Source organism: Salmo salar, chromosome 25 (genome assembly GCF_965601325.2).
Source record: "Salmo salar chromosome 25, fSalSal1, whole genome shotgun sequence".
In the NCBI taxonomy this organism is placed as follows: domain Eukaryota; kingdom Metazoa; phylum Chordata; class Actinopteri; order Salmoniformes; family Salmonidae; genus Salmo; species Salmo salar.
Genome location: NC_138315.1, coordinates 36,188,724 through 36,213,152, shown reverse-complemented (window position 1 = coordinate 36,213,152; position 24,429 = coordinate 36,188,724). Strand labels below are relative to the sequence as shown.

Sequence of the window (24,429 nt, the reverse complement as noted above, 5' to 3'; positions counted from 1 at the left end):
TTGATGAGACCACCTCACTATGAGGAGACAATGATCAGCTACAGTCAGGGACTTGGACTAAAAATCTATGGTCAGAGGTGAACTGAAAACCAAAACTTCATTGGAAATCTGAGGCTGACTGTGTCACGTTTAGCAAGATGAATCCCACTGTTGACTAAATAGCAATAGAAACCAAACAGTTTACAAACTCGCCAAACCGTATCTCTGATATCCAAACCAACTAAAAGAGATTGAGTCGATAATTTCCTAATGTTCCCGATGCCATTCTGCCTGGCAGGATCAGAAATAGGCCATCTGTAGTGTATGACCCAGGGGAGACTGCAGCAGAGCACATAATGACAGAGAGAAGAGTGATTCAGCTCATTAACACTGATGGCTGAGGAGAGAGTGAGAGTGAGTGAGTGAGAGTGAGTGAGAGAGAGAGAGAGGTGGAGAGAGAGAGAGAGGAGAGAGAGAGAGAGAGAGAGAGAGAGAGAGAGAGAGAGAGAGAGAGAGAGAGAGAGAGAGAGAGAGGAGTCAAGATTGGGTGGTAGAGATAAGGGGCAAAGGGGGGGAAAAAAGTGAGAGAAAGCAAGAAAGAGAAAAAGAGAGATGGAGAAAAAAGAGAGAAAAGCCAGGGGAGTGAGTAACTTTTGAGCAGTAGCAACCAGTAACTACTGGTCTTTCTCCCTCCATCTCTCCTTTTCCTTCCTCCAGTCTTTCCTCCACCCCAACCCCCTCCTCCCTCTGACCAGCCAGACAATACAATGACCAGCCAGACAATACAATGACCAGCCAGACAATACAATGACCAGCCAGACAATACAGCCAGACAATACAATGACCAGCCAGACAATACAATAACCAGCCAGACAATACAATAACCAGCCAGATAATACAATGGACAGTAGAGAATAGAGGAGAGGACACATCCTGGGCCAGAGACAATCAGTAGCCAGGCACACAAAGGAACAACGCAATCCCACAAGTTCCTGACACAGTCCCACAATGCAGCATTCTGAGTGGAGCGGCGTCCCGGACCTACCTTTCCCTGCCCCCGCCCATCCCCAACTGAGAACCATGACCACTGCTGCTGCCCACTATCACTTACTCACACACACACACACACACACACACACACACACACACACACACACACACACACACACACACACACACACACACACACACACACACACACACACACACACACACACACACAGAGAGAGAGACACACACTCTCTCTCACAATTAAATACACACCGGCTCAGAATGTTCGAACACAATCCCACATATCCCCACTCACACTGGCTAAAACAGAAACTCACAAGCATCCTTTAACATACTCCCACATCTCCCCTCACACAGTGAGAAAGACATCGCAGGAAGGCAGATGATTCTGGTTATGCTGTGTGGCCACTATGCCAGCTGTTACTGCTGTCATAACATTGACAAAACTTCCCCCATCCCAGACCCAGACCCCTGCTCACTCAGTTATCAGAGCAGAGCTGTTCATGGAAAACTGAACAGAGGGAGAGTGAGAGGGGTAGAAGGAGAGGGGGAGAGGGGGGTCGTGAGAGTGAGGGAGAGTGAGAGTGAGGGAGAGATCTGTAGACCCAACTGATCTGTGGAAGGATCTGTGGGATTCTAAATGACTTTAGTCTAATACCAGGACTTTGTCCAAATTGTGCTATGAATCACAGAGACCAAAGCATTACAGGCACCTAAACATATAGCTTTTCCTTGCTTAACACACTCTACACACACACACGTGCATGCACATGAACACACACATACATACACACAAACACACATTTACCGACAGCACAAACGTGCAGCACCTTTCTATTAGAAGCTTGACTGCACTGGCGTGTGTGTGTGTGTGTGTGTGTCTCCAGAGAGACAGAGGGTCCATCTGACCGCAACCATGCAGACCAGATGACTCCACCAGCAGGGAGGACACACACATGAACACACAAACACGCGAACGCACACACACGCATGCCAAATTCTCTCCTCTGTCCTGCCCTGCTGACCTCATTGTGACTCTACAAACTTGTTTGATGCATTTGCTGGTTTTATTGGTTGTGTTTCAGATTATTTTGTGCCAAAAAGTTACAGATGCTCTATTATCATGCCCCCCCCCCCCAAAAAAAATGCTAACCTCCCCTGTTATTGTAATGGTGAGAGGTTAGCATGTCCTGGGGGTATGTTATAAAATGCTAACCTCCCCTGTTATAGTAATGGTGAGAGGTTAGCATGACTTAGGGGTATGATATAAAATGCTAACCTCCCCTGTTATTGTAATGGTGAGAGGTTAGCATGACTTGGGGGAATGATATAAAATGCTAACCTCCCCTGTTATTATAATGGTGAGAGGTTAGCATGTCTTGGGGGAATTATATAAAATGCTAACCTCCCCTGTTATTGTAATGGTGAGAGGTTAGCATGACTTGGGGGAATGATATAAAATGCTAATCTCCCCTGTTATTATAATGGTGAGAGGTTAGCATGTCTTGGGGGTATGATATTTGTGCGTCTGTAACTTTCTCACTCATCATTATTCAAGATTCATTAAGGACTGTTCGATGACCATGGCAGCATCTACATTCCTGTAGAAGTGTTTAGAAACATATTATATTCTTCTTTACAATAAAAGTGACTCCAAAATAACACAATACATTGTTTACCATTTATTTTTATTGGTAAAACATTTTCTGAAACACAACCAAAACAAACAGCAAATGCATCCAACAAACGTGTAGTCACAAGGTTGATGTAGCCATTGTGTGATAGGAATATTGGGACAAATAATGCAACTTTGGACTACTTTAATACACATGTCAATTTGTCCCAATACCTTTGGTCCCCTAAAATAGGGGGACTATGTACAAAAAGTTCTGTGATTTCTAAACGGTTCACCTGATATGGATGAAAATACCCTGAAATTAAATCTGATAGTCGGCACTTTAACCTCATCAAAGTCATTGAATCATTTCAAATGCAAAGTGCTGGAGTACAGAGCCAAAACAACAAACAAATGTGTCACTGTTCCAATACTTTTGGAGCTCACATTTTGATATTTAAAAATTCGCAGAATCCCAAATGTGAATTTTTTTATTTTATTAACAGCCAATGTTTACTTATTTAATTGTGGCTGCTGCAGTCAATTGCAAAACATTCTAACAGTGTTTGTAATTGTATTCGCAACTCACTATCATATACTGTTAATGTGGGGCTATGACAGTCAATGTAAATGAGTCTGACATAATGTCTCTTATCTCACCACCACTAATGAGATGGGTGTGGCTTGATGCATGTTGCGTCAGAGCTTCTCAAAGTCTGGGGGCGTGGTCGACAGTGCACACCTCATCTCTCCTGTCACATCCAACCTGGATCCATATTTGGTTTTAATGCAGACGAGAGCACTGAATCAGCGTACCATGAGTTTGAATGCACAGTATTCCCTTTGAGTCAGGAACCAGAACTCCTCTATTGTGACCCATGATTGCTTTGTCTGCAGCATTTGGACACATGTCAGCTCGATCAGCTGTTCGATTACAGACATGTCAACTGAGCCAGGATCCCTGTCAAACGAATTTAGCTGATTTGGTCACTCATCTGCATAATGTTTTTGTGTTTGCATGCTTGTGTTCAGTTTGTTCAGTTTCCCAAATACACTACATACGCCTGCTCGTCGAACATCTCATTTCAAAATCATAGGCATTAATATGGAGTTGGTCCCCCCGTTGCTGCTATAACAGCCTCCACTCTTCTGGGAAGGCTTTCCACTAGATGTTGGAACATTACTGTGGGGACTTGCTTCCATTCAACCACAAGAGCATTAGTGAGGTTGGATACTGATGTTGGGCGATTAGGACTGGCTCGCAGTTTGCATTCCAATTCATCCCAAAGGTGTTCGATGGGGTTAAGGTCAGGACTCTGTGCAGGCCAGTCAAGTTCTTCCACATATGGTGAAGTCAATGGATGGGCATTTCGGCACTCACAGCTAACGTCCATTTGAAGATCATAAGGTGGGGAGTTTTTGAGTCTTTAGTCAGTTTCCTCTTGATTGCTAGCTATAGAATCAATTCTTAGTTTCACAGTGTTATCTGATGTGAGATTCTATGCCTCTGCCTCCCAACACATTGTCTTCACCATATCAATTGCGGCCGGTAATATCAAAGTCTCTGCAATAGTTTGTGGTTTGATAGCGTACGGGACCTAGTCATTCACTGTGGGAATGATTCAAGTGCAGTGGTCAAGTGCGGCTTTTTCCCGTGATCCAAGGGCACTCTTTTGATTTCAATAACAATAAGGTTAATAACATTACAATGATTTAGAGAGACAAAGACGATATTATAATATACATTTTTATTATTATATTTGTATTTTTTTTTACCAGAATTTTTTACCTTCTCCCGCGACCCCATTTTCATATCAGGTTACGTACGACCCCTAGTTTGGGACCCGCTGCTGTAAGTTAAAACAGCAACTCCATATAAAATAGAGCTCTCATTGTGGGGTTGTTGCTGAATGCCAGAGGGTTGCATCAAAATATCAGTAAACCAGCTCTATTTGACCCCATTTTAAACAGCAATGAGGGTTATTGCTGACAGACATTATTGCACTGATCTGTGTGTCTTTGTATCTGTCAGGTTTATTAGAAGTGATGGTGGGATGATTTGCCAAACATAGTTTGACACACACACACGTGCGCACAATCAGAGCCATTCCAACACAAGGACAGCCTTTATGCTCATTTTACAGATGTTACGTGTGACGACCTCCTCATGATTCTTCAAACAGCCAGTACAAGAGGAGAGAATATAATCCCTTTTCCACACATTCATCATGTTGATTTTACACCCCCTGCCACACACAGCCTTAGCATTTGACGGTATATTTAGAACCATGACAACTGCACAACACATCTGCCTGTCATTTCATTCCCTATAGCCGGGAGCACGCACGCACACACACAGTTCAGACCATTAGAACACTAACACACACACACACACACATGCTCTCTCCTATGCTCACTCTCTCTCTCTCTCGCTCTCTCTCTCTCTCTCTCTCTCTCTCTCCCTCTACTCTCTCTCTCTCTCTCTCTCTCTCACTCTCTCTCTCTCTCTCTCTCTCTCACTCTCTCTCTCTCACTCTCTCTCTCTCTCTCTCTCACTCTCTCTCTCTCTCTCTCTCTCTCTCAATCTCTCTCACTCTCTCTCTCACTCTCCCAAACACTCGCTCTAAAGAGAGAAAGAGAAAAAGACAGACAGAAAACCCCTCCACCATTCAACCTACATGATCTTAGAAAGATAGGAACATTTACAAGAAAATAAAGAAAGAGAGGAAGAAAAAGATCCCTACCGGAGGAGCCCGTCCACCGGGAACAAGGGATGGAGGAATGAGAGAAAACGTGTCTATCTGCCAAGCGAACGGAACGCCGCCTCCCATACTCTTCCACCGAATCAATCACACTCTTTCACCTTCTCGTCACTGTGATGTCATTCAGTCAGTCATTCCCCCGTTGCTATGGCAACTATGCCACTTTGTTTTCCTCTTTCTCCCACCTCTCTTTTACTCCTCCCCTCTCTCTCTGTCAGACCCCCACCGATCCATTCTGAGGGGTGCAAAAATCCCCCCCCCCCACCTTCCCAAAAGCCCCACTCCTCCCCCTTATAATTTCTGTCCTGTCCTAGAGCAGGGGTAGGGGAGATGGGGGGGTGAGTCAGAGCAGGGGAGGGGGAGTCACCTTCAATTGAGGCTCAGCTAACTGTTCCTGCGCTAAGTGTCATAGAGCAACAGCAAACATTGTTGTAGCACCAGACAAGCACACCTGACTCAACTTCCACAGCTTGGGACAATAAGGTCTATGTGCATTTTGGTCTAATTGTTGTTTTTGACATATTCTTGTCCTGTTCAATGTTATCTAGCTAAATACCCTAATTCATGGAACAAAACACACAGGGGAACAAAACACACAGAAAAAAAACACACAGAGAACAAAACACACAGAGAACAAAACACACAGAGAACAAAACACACAGGGAACAAAACACACAGAGAACAAAACACACAGAGAACAAAACACACAGAGAACAAAACACACAGGGAACAAAACACACAGGGAACAAAACACACAGGGAACAAAAACACACAGAGAACAAAACACACAGAGAACAAAACACACAGAGAACAAAACACACAGAGAACAAAACACACAGAGAACAAAACACACAGGGAACAAAACACACAGAAAAAAACACACACAGAACAAACACACAGAACAAACACACAGAACAAAACACACACAGAACAAAAGCGATGATGTGGAAACCAGCCACTAGAGGCAACAGTGAGAGCTGTGAGCACCTGCCTCTGGTAAAGTTGCATATTAGAATCCAGCAATAAAAAGTTGTTTTTAAGATTTTAGTGTAAATTTAAAAAAAAATATATATATATATATATTCCAAACCTTAACCCTTACCTTAACCATTCAGAGTTAATACCTAAAGTTAAGATTTAGGAGTTAATGCCTAAACTTAACCCTCACCTTAAAAATGTGGAGTTAATGCCTAAACTTAACCCTCACCTTAGAAATGTGGAGTTAATGCCTAATGTTAACACTAACCTTAGAAATGTGGAGTTAATGCCTAAAATGTGTTGTTTGGAACAACTTCAAAATGTGATGTTTGAGAAAAATGTATGAGACTGTGAGAGCTGGTTGAAGAAAGCACACACAGGACAAAACACACACAGGACAAAACACACACAGAACAAAACACACAGACAACTAAATACACACACTGCAGCATTATCTGATCTGATTTGAACCCTGGGTCAGTCCAGCCCAGGTACATCATCAATATACTCCCTGTGTTAATCCTCATGTTGACCTTGGGGACGTTAGAGAAAGGAAATGTTTGTAATGACCTCTCAAACACACCCAGGTAATGGCTGAAATGGGATCAATGGAACACATTATCGTTCTGTTGAATCAATAAGAACGATTAATATTTGTGAGGGATTTAATGCATCGTCTCGACACCTACATCACAAGAAAGAGAAGTAAGATAACTTTATTTTGATGGGTGTTCATTTTTTGTGGACTTGAAAAAAGTAATATTTTTGTAGAAATGTTTACAAATTAGATGTGCTGAAATGAAAGCAACTTCGGAAAATGAACACTAAGTTTGTAGTGATATTATGTCTGATCTCACAAACAATGTAAAGTATGTATTGCTTTGATTCAGTCAATATCTGATGGATTATTTAAAAACAAGTTTGGAGTATCTTCATTCAGCTGTTGCATTCATTAGATTTTTTTAAAATGTGTATTTAACAATTTTGATGACCGTTGCTAATTGGTCCATACTTCACTTAATCACTAACCATCCCTTCTCCCCATCCAACCCTCCTCATCTAGCTGTTGATGGGTAATGATTAGGGGTATTGTATTAGAGAAAGACAAAATGTGTGTTCAGGAGACAGACAGACAGACAGACAGACAGACAGACAGACAGACAGACAGACAGACAGACAGACAGACAGACAGACAGACAGACAGACAGACAGACAGACAGACAGACAGACAGACAGACAGACAGACAGACAGACAGACAGACAGACAGACAGACAGACAGACAGACAGACAGAGAGTGTAGATGGAAGGGGGCAGGGAGGTAGGGAAAAACACCTCCAGCTAAATATATAAAAGTAAGTTTGATGGAATCTCCCCTGCCACATCTTTCATCATCTTTATCTCACAAATAACAAGTACTGGGGGGGAGATGGCGGACGGTGAAGAGAGGGAAGAAAAGAGTTATGTCTTTATTTTATTTCACCTTTATTTAACCAGGTTGGCCAGTTGAGAACAAGTTCTCATTTACAACTGCGACCTGGCCAAGAGAAAGCAAAGCAGTGCGACAAAAACAACAATGCAGAGTTACACATGGGATTAACAAACGTACAGTCAATATAACAATAGAAAAATCTATATACAGTGTGTGCAAATGTAGTAAGATTAGGGAGGTAAGGCAATAAATAGGCCATAGTGGCGAAAATAATTACAATTTAGCATAATTACAATTCTACTTGATGTGCAAGTAGACATACTGGGGTGCAAAAGAGCAAAAATAAATAATGTGGGGATGAGGTAGTTGGGTGGGCAATTTACAGATGCGCTGTGTACAACTGCAGCGATCGGTATGCTGCTCTGACAGCTGACGCTTAAAGTTAGTGAGGGAGATATAAGACTCCAACTTCAGTGATTTTTGCAATTCGTTCCAGTCATTGGCAGCACAGAACTGGAAGGAAAGGTGGCCAAAGTTGGAACTGGCTTTGGGGATGACCAGTGAAATATACCTGCTGGAGAGCGTGCTATGGGTGTGTGTTGCTATGGTGACCAGTGAGCTGAGATAAGGCGGAGCTATACCTAGCAAAGACTTATAGATGACCTGGAGCCAGTGGGTTTGGTGACGAATATGGAGCGAGGACCAGCCAACAAGAGCATACAGGTCGCAGTGGTGGGTAGTAGATATGGGGCTTTGGTGACAAAACAGATGGCACTATGATAGACTGCATCCAATTTGCTGAGTAGAGTATTGGAGGCTATTTTGTAAATGACATCGCCGAAGTCAAGGATTGGTAGGACAGTCAGTTTTACGAGGATAAGTTTGGCAGCATGAGTGAAGGAGGCTTTGTTGCGAAATAGGAAGCCGATTCTAGATTTACCTTTGGATTGGAGATGCTTAATGTGAGTCTGGAAGGAGAGTTTACAGTCTAGCCAGACACCTAGGTATTTATAGTTGTCCACAAATTCTAAGTCAGAACCGTCCAGAGTAGTGATGCTAGTCGGGCAGGCAGGTGCGGGCAGCGATTGGTTGAAGAGCATGCATTTAGTTTTACTAGCATTTAAGAGCAGTTGGAGGCCACGGAAGGAGTGGGAGAAGTAGTTGGTGAAGTAGTTGGTGAACCAGGCGAGGCAGTCATTTGAGAAACCAAGGCTGTTGAGTCTGCCGATATGAATGCTGTGATGGACAGAGTCGAAAGCCTTGGTATGGAGGTATGGAGAGGAGGAGGGGGAGAAGAAAGGAAAGGAGGAGAACAGAGGAAAAGAGAGAGACGTTAAGATTGAGTGAGAACTTAACCTTAAAAATGTGGTCCATCAGAAGCATGACATTACAGGAGTAGAGAGAGCAGAGAAAAGTCAGAGGTCTATTCCCTTAAAAATGGAGTCCTTCCAGACTGGTTTGTTGATTTACAGTACAAATATGGGATTGACTACAGTAGAGGAGAGCCACTGATATAACTGTGTCTGTAAATGAATGTAACAGCAGTGGAATCAAACCCATAATTTGGTAACTGGTGGGTTTCCAACAGACTCATGCTGTGACCTGAAAAATATTATGCAATTCTCTCTCTCTCCCCCCTCTCTCTCTGTACATGCCCCACATCAATATATATTTTCTTTTCTTCTGTTGATCTCACTTTCTCCATATTCTTTCCTTTTCATCAATGTCTTCCCGCTCCTATTTCTTCCATGTATTAGTGATGATGCCTCCATCTGTAGCTAAGGAAATACAGCTTCCCTCTCTTTCAGATTCCCTACTCAGCAGTGCACCCCCCCAACACACACAAACACACACACATTTCTCCATAATCCACACCTCCTCCTCACACCTCATCCCCCACTCCCATCCCCATCTCTCATTTCTCTCTCACTCCCCCTCTCCCTTCCCCATCTCTTATCCCTCTCTCTCCCACTGTAATTAACCATCCCTCATGTCTCTCTCTCCCACTGTCATTAACCATCCCTCATGTCTCTCTCTCTCTCCCACTGTCATTAACCATCCCTCATGTCTCTCTCTCTCCCACTGTCATTAACCATCCCTCATGTCTCTCTCTCTCCCACTGTCATTAACCATCCCTCATGTCTCTCTCTCCCACTGTCATTAACCATCCCTCATGTCTCTCTCTCTCCCACTGTCATTAACCATCCCTCATGTCTCTCTCTCTCCCACTGTCATTAACCATCCCTCATGTCTCTCTCTCCCACTGTCATTAACCATCCCTCATGTCTCTCTCTCTCCCACTGTCATTAACCATCCCTCATGTCTCTCTCTCTCCCACTGTCATTAACCATCCCTCATGTCTCTCTCTCTCTCCACTGTCATTAACCATCCCTCATGTCTCTCTCTCTCTCCCACTGTCATTAACCATCCCTCATGTCTCTCTCTCTCCCACTGTCATTAACCATCCCTCATGTCTCTCTCTCTCCCACTGTCATTAACCATCCCTCATGTCTCTCTCTCTCTCCACTGTCATTAACCATCCCTCATGTCTCTCTCTCTCCCACTGTCATTAACCATCCCTCATGTCTCTCTCTCTCCCACTGTCATTAACCATCCCTCATGTCTCTCTCTCTCCCACTGTCATTAACCATCCCTCATGTCTCTCTCTCTCCCACTGTCATTAACCATCCCTCATGTCTCTCTCTCTCCCACTGTCATTAACCATCCCTCATGTCTCTCTCTCTCTCCCACTGTCATTAACCATCCCTCATGTCTCTCTCTCTCCCACTGTCATTAACCATCCCTCATGTCTCTCTCTCTCCCACTGTCATTAACCATCCCTCATGTCTCTCTCTCTCCCACTGTCATTAACCATCCCTCATGTCTCTCTCTCTCTCCCACTGTCATTAACCATCCCTCATGTCTCTCTCTCTCCCACTGTCATTAACCATCCCTCATGTCTCTCTCTCTCCCACTGTCATTAACCATCCCTCATGTCTCTCTCTCTCTCCCACTGTCATTAACCATCCCTCATGTCTCTCTCTCTCCCACTGTCATTAACCATCCCTCATGTCTCTCTCTCTCCCACTGTCATTAACCATCCCTCATGTCTCTCTCTCTCTCTCCCACTGTCATTAACCATCCCTCATGTCTCTCTCTCTCCCACTGTCATTAACCATCCCTCATGTCTCTCTCTCTCCCACTGTCATTAACCATCCCTCATGTCTCTCTCTCTCCCACTGTCATTAACCATCCCTCATGTCTCTCTCTCTCCCACTGTCATTAACCATCCCTCATGTCTCTCTCTCTCTCACTGTCATTAACCATCCCTCATGTCTCTCTCTCTCTCCACTGTCATTAACCATCCCTCATGTCTCTCTCTCTCCCACTGTCATTAACCATCCCTCATGTCTCTCTCTCTCCCACTGTCATTAACCATCCCTCATGTCTCTCTCTCTCTCACTGTCATTAACCATCCCTCATGTCTCTCTCTCTCCCACTGTCATTAACCATCCCTCATGTCTCTCTCTCTCTCCACTGTCATTAACCATCCCTCATGTCTCTCTCTCTCCCACTGTCATTAACCATCCCTCATGTCTCTCTCTCTCCCACTGTCATTAACCATCCCTCATGTCTCTCTCTCTCCCACTGTCATTAACCATCCCTCATGTCTCTCTCTCTCCCACTGTCATTAACCATCCCTCATGTCTCTCTCTCTCCCACTGTCATTAACCATCCCTCATGTCTCTCTCTCTCCCACTGTCATTAACCATCCCTCATGTCTCTCTCTCTCCCACTGTCATTAACCATCCCTCATGTCTCTCTCTCTCCCACTGTCATTAACCATCCCTCATGTCTCTCTCTCTCTCCCACTGTCATTAACCATCCCTCATGTCTCTCTCTCTCCCACTGTCATTAACCATCCCTCATGTCTCTCTCTCTCCCACTGTCATTAACCATCCCTCATGTCTCTCTCTCTCCCACTGTCATTAACCATCCCTCATGTCTCTCTCTCTCCCACTGTCATTAACCATCCCTCATGTCTCTCTCTCTCCCACTGTCATTAACCATCCCTCATGTCTCTCTCTCTCTCCCACTGTCATTAACCATCCCTCATGTCTCTCTCTCTCTCCACTGTCATTAACCATCCCTCATGTCTCTCTCTCTCCCACTGTCATTAACCATCCCTCATGTCTCTCTCTCTCCCACTGTCATTAACCATCCCTCATGTCTCTCTCTCTCCCACTGTCATTAACCATCCCTCATGTCTCTCTCTCTCTCCCACTGTCATTAACCATCCCTCATGTCTCTCTCTCTCCCACTGTCATTAACCATCCCTCATGTCTCTCTCTCTCTCCACTGTCATTAACCATCCCTCATGTCTCTCTCTCTCCCACTGTCATTAACCATCCCTCATGTCTCTCTCTCTCCCACTGTCATTAACCATCCCTCATGTCTCTCTCTCTCTCCCACTGTCATTAACCATCCCTCATGTCTCTCTCTCTCCCACTGTCATTAACCATCCCTCATGTCTCTCTCTCTCTCCACTGTCATTAACCATCCCTCATGTCTCTCTCTCTCCCACTGTCATTAACCATCCCTCATGTCTCTCTCTCTCTCCCACTGTCATTAACCATCCCTCATGTCTCTCTCTCTCCCACTGTCATTAACCATCCCTCATGTCTCTCTCTCTCTCCCACTGTCATTAACCATCCCTCATGTCTCTCTCTCTCTCCACTGTCATTAACCATCCCTCATGTCTCTCTCTCTCTCCACTGTCATTAACCATCCCTCATGTCTCTCTCTCTCTCCACTGTCATTAACCATCCCTCATGTCTCTCTCTCTCCCACTGTCATTAACCATCCCTCATGTCTCTCTCTCTCTCCACTGTCATTAACCATCCCTCATGTCTCTCTCTCTCTCCACTGTCATTAACCATCCCTCATGTCTCTCTCTCTCCACTGTCATTAACCATCCCTCATGTCTCTCTCTCTCCCACTGTCATTAACCATCCCTCATGTCTCTCTCTCTCCCACTGTCATTAACCATCCCTCATGTCTCTCTCTCTCTCCCACTGTCATTAACCATCCCTCATGTCTCTCTCTCTCCCACTGTCATTAACCATCCCTCATGTCTCTCTCTCTCCCACTGTCATTAACCATCCCTCATGTCTCTCTCTCTCCCACTGTCATTAACCATCCCTCATGTCTCTCTCTCTCCCACTGTCATTAACCATCCCTCATGTCTCTCTCTCTCTCCCACTGTCATTAACCATCCCTCATGTCTCTCTCTCTCCCACTGTCATTAACCATCCCTCATGTCTCTCTCTCTCTCCCACTGTCATTAACCATCCCTCATGTCTCTCTCTCTCTCCACTGTCATTAACCATCCCTCATGTCTCTCTCTCTCTCTCCCACTGTCATTAACCATCCCTCATGTCTCTCTCTCTCCCACTGTCATTAACCATCCCTCATGTCTCTCTCTCTCTCCCACTGTCATTAACCATCCCTCATGTCTCTCTCTCTCTCCACTGTCATTAACCATCCCTCATGTCTCTCTCTCTCTCCCACTGTCATTAACCATCCCTCATGTCTCTCTCTCTCCCACTGTCATTAACCATCCCTCATGTCTCTCTCTCTCTCCCACTGTCATTAACCATCCCTCATGTCTCTCTCTCTCTCCCACTGTCATTAACCATCCCTCATGTCTCTCTCTCTCCTCCCACTGTCATTAACCATCCCTCATGTCTCTCTCTCTCCCACTGTCATTAACCATCCCTCATGTCTCTCTCTCTCCCACTGTCATTAACCATCCCTCATGTCTCTCTCTCTCCCACTGTCATTAACCATCCCTCATGTCTCTCTCTCTCCCACTGTCATTAACCATCCCTCATGTCTCTCTCTCTCCCACTGTCATTAACCATCCCTCATGTCTCTCTCTCTCCCACTGTCATTAACCATCCCTCATGTCTCTCTCTCTCCCACTGTCATTAACCATCCCTCATGTCTCTCTCTCTCCCACTGTCATTAACCATCCCTCATGTCTCTCTCTCTCTCCACTGTCATTAACCATCCCTCATGTCTCTCTCTCTCCCACTGTCATTAACCATCCCTCATGTCTCTCTCTCTCCCACTGTCATTAACCATCCCTCATGTCTCTCTCTCTCCCACTGTCATTAACCATCCCTCATGTCTCTCTCTCTCTCCACTGTCATTAACCATCCCTCATGTCTCTCTCTCTCTCCCACTGTCATTAACCATCCCTCATGTCTCTCTCTCTCCCACTGTCATTAACCATCCCTCATGTCTCTCTCTCTCTCCCACTGTCATTAACCATCCCTCATGTCTCTCTCTCTCCCACTGTCATTAACCATCCCTCATGTCTCTCTCTCTCCCACTGTCATTAACCATCCCTCATGTCTCTCTCTCTCCCACTGTCATTAACCATCCCTCATGTCTCTCTCTCTCCCACTGTCATTAACCATCCCTCATGTCTCTCTCTCTCTCCCACTGTCATTAACCATCCCTCATGTCTCTCTCTCTCCCACTGTCATTAACCATCCCTCATGTCTCTCTCTCTCCCACTGTCATTAACCATCCCTCATGTCTCTCTCTCTCCCACTGTCATTAACCATCCCTCATGTCTCTCTCTCTCCCACTGTCATTAACCATCCCTCATGTCTCTCTCTCTCCCACTGTCATTAACCATCCCTCATGTCTCTCTCTCTCTCCCACTGTCATTAACCATCCCTCATGTCTCTCTCTCTCCCACTGTCATTAACCATCCCTCATGTCTCTCTCTCTCCCACTGTCATTAACCATCCCTCATGTCTCTCTCTCTCTCCCACTGTCATTAACCATCCCTCATGTCTCTCTCTCTCCCACTGTCATTAACCATCCCTCATGTCTCTCTCTCTCCCACTGTCATTAACCATCCCTCATGTCTCTCTCTCTCTCCCACTGTCATTAACCATCCCTCATGTCTCTCTCTCTCCCACTGTCATTAACCATCCCTCATGTCTCTCTCTCTCTCCACTGTCATTAACCATCCCTCATGTCTCTCTCTCTCTCACTGTCATTAACCATCCCTCATGTCTCTCTCTCTCCCACTGTCATTAACCATCCCTCATGTCTCTCTCTCTCCCACTGTCATTAACCATCCCTCATGTCTCTCTCTCTCCCACTGTCATTAACCATCCCTCATGTCTCTCTCTCTCCCACTGTCATTAACCATCCCTCATGTCTCTCTCTCTCCCACTGTCATTAACCATCCCTCATGTCTCTCTCTCTCTCCCACTGTCATTAACCATCCCTCATGTCTCTCTCTCTCCCACTGTCATTAACCATCCCTCATGTCTCTCTCTCTCTCCACTGTCATTAACCATCCCTCATGTCTCTCTCTCTCTCCACTGTCATTAACCATCCCTCATGTCTCTCTCTCTCTCCACTGTCATTAACCATCCCTCATGTCTCTCTCTCTCCCACTGTCATTAACCATCCCTCATGTCTCTCTCTCTCCCACTGTCATTAACCATCCCTCATGTCTCTCTCTCTCCCACTGTCATTAACCATCCCTCATGTCTCTCTCTCTCCCACTGTCATTAACCATCCCTCATGTCTCTCTCTCTCTCCACTGTCATTAACCATCCCTCATGTCTCTCTCTCTCCCACTGTCATTAACCATCCCTCATGTCTCTCTCTCTCTCCACTGTCATTAACCATCCCTCATGTCTCTCTCTCTCCCACTGTCATTAACCATCCCTCATGTCTCTCTCTCTCTCCCACTGTCATTAACCATCCCTCATGTCTCTCTCTCTCCCACTGTCATTAACCATCCCTCATGTCTCTCTCTCTCCCACTGTCATTAACCATCCCTCATGTCTCTCTCTCTCTCCCACTGTCATTAACCATCCCTCATGTCTCTCTCTCTCCCACTGTCATTAACCATCCCTCATGTCTCTCTCTCTCCCACTGTCATTAACCATCCCTCATGTCTCTCTCTCTCTCCACTGTCATTAACCATCCCTCATGTCTCTCTCTCTCACGTCATTAACCATCCCTCATGTCTCTCTCTCCACTGTCATTAACCATCCCTCATGTCTCTCTCTCTCCCACTGTCATTAACCATCCCTCATGTCTCTCTCTCTCCCACTGTCATTAACCATCCCTCATGTCTCTCTCTCTCCCACTGTCATTAACCATCCCTCATGTCTCTCTCTCTCCCACTGTCATTAACCATCCCTCATGTCTCTCTCTCTCTCCACTGTCATTAACCATCCCTCATGTCTCTCTCTCTCCCACTGTCATTAACCATCCCTCATGTCTCTCTCTCTCCCACTGTCATTAACCATCCCTCATGTCTCTCTCTCTCTCCACTGTCATTAACCATCCCTCATGTCTCTCTCTCTCTCCCACTGTCATTAACCATCCCTCATGTCTCTCTCTCTCCCACTGTCATTAACCATCCCTCATGTCTCTCTCTCCCACTGTCATTAACCATCCCTCATGTCTCTCTCTCTCCCACTGTCATTAACCATCCCTCATGTCTCTCTCTCTCTCCCACTGTCATTAACCATCCCTCATGTCTCTCTCTCTCCCACTGTCATTAACCATCCCTCATGTCTCTCTCTCTCCCACTGTCATTAACCATCCCTCATGTCTCTCTCTCTCCCACTGTCATTAACCATCCCTCATGTCTCTCTCTCTCTCCACTGTCATTAACCATCCCTCATGTCTCTCTCTCTCCCACTGTCATTAACCATCCCTCATGTCTCTCTCTCTCCCACTGTCATTAACCATCCCTCATGTCTCTCTCTCTCCCACTGTCATTAACCATCCCTCATGTCTCTCTCTCTCCCACTGTCATTAACCATCCCTCATGTCTCTCTCTCTCCCACTGTCATTAACCATCCCTCATGTCTCTCTCTCTCCCACTGTCATTAACCATCCCTCATGTCTCTCTCTCTCCACTGTCATTAACCATCCCTCATGTCTCTCTCTCTCCCACTGTCATTAACCATCCCTCATGTCTCTCTCTCTCCCACTGTCATTAACCATCCCTCATGTCTCTCTCTCTCTCCACTGTCATTAACCATCCCTCATGTCTCTCTCTCTCCCACTGTCATTAACCATCCCTCATGTCTCTCTCTCTCCCACTGTCATTAACCATCCCTCATGTCTCTCTCTCTCCCACTGTCATTAACCATCCCTCATGTCTCTCTCTCTCCCACTGTCATTAACCATCCCTCATGTCTCTCTCTCTCCCACTGTCATTAACCATCCCTCATGTCTCTCTCTCTCCCACTGTCATTAACCATCCCTCATGTCTCTCTCTCTCCCACTGTCATTAACCATCCCTCATGTCTCTCTCTCTCTCCACTGTCATTAACCATCCCTCATGTCTCTCTCTCTCCCCACTGTCATTAACCATCCCTCATGTCTCTCTCTCCCACTGTCATTAACCATCCCTCATGTCTCTCTCTCTCCCACTGTCATTAACCATCCCTCATGTCTCTCTCTCTCCCACTGTCATTAACCATCCCTCATGTCTCTCTCTCTCCCACTGTCATTAACCATCCCTCATGTCTCTCTCTCTCCCACTGTCATTAACCATCCCTCATGTCTCTCTCTCTCTCTCTCTCCCACTGTCATTAACCATCCCTCATGTCTCTCTCTCTCCCACTGTCATTAACCATCCCTCATGTCTCTCTCTCTCCCACTGTCATTAACCATCCTTCAAGTCTCTCTCTGTCTCTCACTCACTCTTTCTATTCCATCTTCCCCTTAATATCTTAATCTCTTCGTGCAACTTCCTCTTCTCCTCTCACACCTTCCCTTTCTTCTTTCATCCCTCTATTACCCCCTCTCTCGCTCTTTATCTTTGACAACAGTTAAATCAGCCCCTACCAGTGGGGGTCCTTAGTGTATCATCGTATCATTCCAGGGAAGAAGCATGGACGATTTAGCAATGGCCTGATTTGATAATGGTTGACTATGAGACATGACATGTTTGAAATCATGCACACAGACATATCACACAGCTGTTATTATTCAGGTGTAAATCCCCCTGGCTCCCCATTAGGATCAAAGCTCTGTTCAAGGCAATGTTTAAAGGATCATGTTAAAGCAGCCAGAGAAAAAGAGAGGAACTAGGCTGATACTCTGCTGCACACTGAAACACTGTTTAGTTTCAGGCTAAATTCCCTCATTAAATTAACAACCTGGTGAGCGGGTGACTGTGTGTACAAAGAGGTGTGTGTGTGTGTGTGTGTGTGTGTGTGTGTGTGTGTGTGTGTGTGTGTGTGTGTGTGTGTGTGTGTGTGTGTGTGTGTGTGTGTGTGTGTGTGTGTGTGTGTGTGTGTGTGTGTGTGTGTGTGTGTGTGTGTGTGTGTGTGTGTGTGTGTGTGTGTGTGTGTGTGTGTGTGGGCTCGTAATGAGCCCTGCCAGTGACGGGAGCAGCAGAGCGGTTATATTCTGTGCACCTGCCCACGCTGACATTCCACAACAGAGGGAGAGAGAGCCAACTGCTTCATGAATGCCCCTCCTTCCCTCTCTCATTCCTCCTTCTGCTCTCCAACCCCTCAACCGTTCTCCCCGGATACACACCCACACTCTAACCCCATTCTACACACTCTAAATCCACTCCTCTCATGATCCCAACATCCACACACACCTCATAGTCACTAAACCTCTCCCTCAGCCACACACACACATCTTAGTCACTAAACCTCTCCCTCAGCCACACACCCCACAGTCACTAAACCTTTTCATCAGCCACACACACACACACACACGCACACACACACACACACACCACAGTCACTAAACCTCTCCCTCAGCCACACACACCCCACAGTCACTAAACTTCTCCCTCAGCCACACACACCCCACAGTCACTAAACCTCTCCCTCAGCCACACACACCCCACAGTCACTAAACTTCTCCCTCAGCCACACACACCCCACAGTCACTAAACCTCTCCCTCAGCCACACACACCTCCCAGTCACTAAACTTCTCCTCCCTGACCTAACACTCTAAATGTCCAGAGAGCCTATCCTTTCACACCAGTCCACACACTCTAACCCTTTCTCTCAGTTGCACTCTGCCACCCTCTTTCCGATGGCACCCTCCTGGTCTCTTACACCAGCCCCCTCTCAGCCACCCCCCTTACTCCCCCACATACTCACACACCGCTCCAGTTCAATATTTCCATATTCATTCCTGCAAACCGACAAATCGGTTCAAATGCATGCACGCAGGCATGTGCAAGCACACACACAAACACACATGCACATAGCAGCAGCAGAAGCAGGCCTAGACATTGACCCTAATGCCATTACTCCCGGCAGCAGCAAATTATAGCCCAGGGAAAATAAACAAAGTCTGCAGGGCCACCGATCACATGCCAGCAACAGCCATGCGATCATCAAACAAGGAAGTGTTCTATTGAACATAATCTCCCGTGGGCAAAATAATCTGCCAGACTGAATGCGATGCGAGAGACCAGCTGAAGTAGTTCCGGTATTTGGGTTTTTGTCACTAAACTTCATCAGGCTAGGCCCCTTTTTTCTCCACTTCCTGTCTGAATGACATGCCCAAAGTAAACTGCCTGTTACTCAGGCCCTGAAGCCAGGATATGCATATAATTCGTACCATTGGAAAGAAAACTGTTTGAAGTAGTTTGTAGAAATGTTAAAATAGTGTAGGAGAGTATAACACAATAGATATGGTAGGTGAAAATCCAAAGAAAAAAAATTGATTTCTTTTTTGGAGAGAGACCATGCTCTTCCAATGGCTAGTATAAGGGAATACTCAACTCTACCTCCCAGGATGCAATTCCTATGGCTTCCACTGGTTGTCAGCAGTCCATGTTCAAAGTTTCAGGCTTGTAACTTGAATAACAAATAAGAAATAACAGTTTTAGTACAAGGACACCGGCTTGGAAATCTGTGTTTGCGTGTGCCAAGAAGACAAGACGCATCTGCTCAAATCGGTTTCCTATTGAACATACTTCTTTCCGTAAGAAATATTATAGTTTGATTACAGTTTAGGGTATCTGAGGAATAAATATAAATTTATTTTGACTCGTTGAAACAAAGTTTAGGGGTAGATTTTTGGACTCCTTTCTTTGCATGTTGAACGAGTGGATCACTTAAATCGATGGCGCCAACTAAACTGACTTTTTGGGATATAAAGAAGGATTTTACCTAACAAAATGACACTACATGTAATAGCTGGAACCCTTTGGATGACAAATCAGAGGAAGATTTTCAAAAAGTAAGTGAACATTTATTCGCTATTTGTGAATTTATGAAACCTGTGCCGGTGGAAAAATAATTTTATGTGGGGCGCTGTCCTCAAACAATCGAATGGCATGCTTTCGCTGTAATAGCTACTGTAAATCAGACAGTGCTGTTAGATTAACAAGAATTTAAGCTTTCAACCGATATAAGACACTTGTATGTACCTAAATGTTTAATCTTCATAATTTGTAAGATTATTTATTTGAATTGCATACCCTCCAGTTTCACCAGAAGTTGTCCTGCTAGCAGGACTCCTAGGCTTATTAAACTGCTTCGCTTCGAGGGCTTAGCATGTGTGCCAACATGGATCTGAAGGAGGAGGGGGCTTTCGCTGAGAGTTTCCTTTTACGTGGATGGAGACGTCGCAAACTGTCAGAATTTCTAACACATACAGACCAAGAAGTTAGTCACACAGGTGACCAAATTAAGCACGATTTTACTTCTAGGTTAATTGAGATAATAGTATATTGAACAGGTTTATTGTGATGGGGTGACCATCATCACTGCAACAGCCTTTGATGTGTTATATTTACTACAATGATTCTCATCCCTCCACCTGGAAGTGATTGAGGTGAATTTTCCTTACTATGGTATTCTCTTTGGGCGCTTTGTGAAGCTCTTTGTGAACCAAATCCATCATGGTCAACATCACTCCTGGATAATCTGCTAACCGTACCTTGTACACTACCCATCACTCCTAGACAATCTGCTACCCATGCCTTGTACACTACCCATCACTCCTAGACAATCTGCTACCCATGCCTTGTACACTACCGATCACTTCTAGATAATCTGTTAACTGTGCCTTGTACACTACCGATCACTTCTAGATAATCTGTTAACTGTGCCTTGTACACTACCCATCACTCCTAAAAAATCTGTTAACCGTGCCTTGTACACTACCCATCAGTCCTGGATAATCTGCTACCCGTGCCTTTTACACTACCAATCACTCCTGGATAATCTGTTAACCGTGTCTTGTACACTACCCATCACTCGTGGATAATCTGCTACCCGTGCCTTTTACACTACCAATCACTCCTGGATAATCTGTTAACTGTGCCTTTTACACTACCAATCACTCCTGGATAATCTGTTAACCGTGCCTTGTACACTACCCACCACTCCTGGATAATCTGCCACCCGTGCCTTTTACACTACCAATCACTCCTGGATAATCTGTTAACCGTGCCTTGTACACTACCCACCACTCCTGGATAATCTGCCACCCGTGCCTTTTACACTACCAATCACTCCTGGATAATCTGTTAACCGTGCCCTGTACACTACTCATCACTCCTAGATAATCTGCTACCCATGCCTTGTACACTACCCATCAGTCCTGGGTAATCTGCTACCCGTGCTTGTACACTACCCATCACTCCTGTATAATCTGCTACCCGTGCCTTGTACACTACCTATCAGTAGCATTGGTCATTTGCTAAGATTCCCAGTCCAAACACAGAGTAAGGAGCAGGTTTTCCTGGTGGGAAGCCCAGTCCAAACACAGAGTAAGGAGCAGGTTTTCCTGGTGGGAAGCCCAGTCCAAATACAGAGTAAGGAGCAGGTTTTCCTGCTGGGATTGCCAGTCCAAACACAGAGTAAGGAGCAGGTGTTCCTGCTGGGATTCCTCTTGTTTTTCTATGTCTCTCCTCAGCTGTCAGCTCTCTGATGTCAGACACATGAAATGGATCCATCTATTTGGTGTGTGTGTGTGCGTTTGAGAGCATGCATGTGTGTGTGTGTTTTGCAGAGATTCTAGACAAGCTGCACAGGAAATCCAGTAAGAGTGGTAACCTAGCCAGCCGTCTGATCTAAGAATAAACCTGTAGACTGGACAGGCTTGAGATACAGCAGACCCAGACTGGTTAGACCAGAGAAAGACCCAGAAAGAGTCACCGAGGCCAAATAGTGCAGATCCAAGCCACAGACAGATCAAGCCTAGATAGACCAGGAAGACAGACAGTATAAAGTGAGTGGCCATCCATCCATTTATCCATTTGTCCATCCATCCATTTGTCCATCCATCCATTTCTCCATCCATTTATCCGTCCATCCATCCATTTATCCGTCCATCCATTCATTTGTCCATCCATCCATTTTTCCAACCATTTATCCATCCATCCATCCATCCTTCCATAAGAAAGTATTATACTTCTGAACACTTTTCTCATATCCTCCAAAAACTGCAGTCGTAATCAATCATGTAAAAAGTAGCTAATTTATACTGAGCATTAGCTGTGGGAGGTGAACATCTCAACAGGGGGGAACTACTTTACATGAATGTCACAACGGGAGGAACTTTTTTAAGTGAACATCTCTGGAGTTACAATGCATCCAATCTGTCAAGTTTTCCTCTGGCAAACCCTCATCACACATCCCCTCACTACCTATCCAGTTTCCATGACAGCCGGTAGCAGACCTCATCAGTTGGCTCAGACTTATGGACAGAAACTATAGAAATGAAGAATAAAAATGAATACTAGATGAAACATGTTAGGAGACATATACCGTAAACATGTGATCACAGAGAGATAATATAAGGACTTCTTTCCTAGCTTTTCTATTACATTCATAAATAAACACAAACTATTTATCTGGGGGGTAGACAGCAGGAGACAAGGAGAAGGAGAAACAGAGACGGGAGTCAAAGAGAGAAAAGAGAGAAAGAAAGAGAGAGAAGGGAGGGAGGGACGGAGATAAAGGGACAGAGAATGTGTGTGAGAGAGAGAGAGAGAGAGAGAGAGAGAGAGAGAGAGAGAGAGAGAGAGAGAGAGAGAGAGAGAGAGAGAAAGCGTGAAGGAAGGAGAGACTGAGTAAGTGAGTGAGTTTGTGATGGCACCATGGTGAGAGGAGGAGGCTCCATGCTGTGCTGCCAGTGCCAGAAGCCCACAACCCTCTACCACCCTCTACCAATCTGGCTGATCAAGCAGACAGATGGTTACACGCACACACACACACACACACACACACACACACACACACACACACACACACACACACACACACACACACACACACACACACACACACACACACACACACACACACACACACACACACACACACACACACACACACACACACACACACACACACACACAGGGTGGCAGCAGAAGGGATCTGTCAGTGAAGAGGACCTCTTCCTAAATCAAGTTGATGGATCAGTTACTGAGGCTTCCCCAAGACCAGCCCACATTAAACAGCCCATTATAGTCAGGTTAAATGCCAGAAACCTCAATCTACACACACATATGCACACACACATCATGCATTTGCATAAACACACACGGAAGTACACACACACACACACACACACACACACACACACACACACACACACACACACACACACACACACACACACACACACACACACACACACACACACACACACACACACACACACACACACACACACACACACACACACAGAGACTCAGCATGACAATCAAGTGGTTCTGAAAAGCCCCATCTGTGAACTCCATTGAAACAAAGGCAGAGACTCCTAGAGGGATGGAGTCAGAAACAGAGAGAAAAACCCTCCCTTTGAAAAGAAAAACGAGAGAGAGAGAGAGAGAGAGAGATGGGCTCCAGAGTTCTGCTAAAAATATAGAATTAGAGTTGGATAAATGTAGATAAACATCAACATTAAAACCTTCAATCCAAATCAAAACTCCTAACCTAAAACCTTGATTTGGACAAAATGACCTGAATGGACTATTACTAGCAAGGACTATCAAGAAAAAACTTCTAACAAACCAAAACCTGCAGAAGAAACACAGCGGAATGTGGAAATACCATCCAACACAAAACTGAGTGAGTAATGTTCAGTCTGAAGCTGTTTCTGAAGCCAAAAAGTAAAAGACAATAACCTCAAGGTAATTTTGTTATATAAAGCTAAGTAAATAAGTATACTAAGCTACCAAGCTGCTAGGACAGAACAGACCTGGTGGCACTGTCACTTCCTGACCAATATTTAGGTATTATTTCTATTATATTTGGTCAGGACGTGGCAGAGGTATATTTGTTTTGTATTATGGGGTTTTGTGTGTGGTGTAGTGGGGTGTATTAGTTTGGTATAGGTTCTAGGTTTGTTTTTCTATGTGTAGTTTTGGGTGCTGGACTCTCAATTGGAGGCAGGTGTTTCTAGTTGCCTCTGATTGGGAGTCCCATAAGTAGGTGTTTGTTTGTTTGGTTTTCGTGGGTAGTTGTTTTTGCACTGCGTGTTGTGTGCCTGCAAAACTGTTCCTGTCGTGTATATTGTTTTCCAGTGGATGCGTTACTCCTTTTTTTGAATTAAAACATGAGCATCCATATTCCCGCTGCAGTTTGGTCTATTCAACACGGC

The 24,429-nt window shown here is 45.1% G+C and overlaps 1 protein-coding gene across 1 annotated transcript in view; it reads right to left on the bottom strand.

Annotated features, from left to right (window-relative positions):
* LOC106595389 (unconventional myosin-XVI) overlaps nucleotides 1-5,444 on the bottom strand; it is a 255,328-nt gene extending 249,884 nt beyond the window's left edge. Inside the window, exon 1 of the mRNA XM_082969131.1 lies at nucleotides 5,350-5,444. The gene's annotated coding sequence lies outside the window, so the exon portion shown is untranslated. The remainder of the gene's footprint in view (nucleotides 1-5,349) is intronic.
* Nucleotides 5,445-24,429: the final 18,985 nt, after the last annotated feature.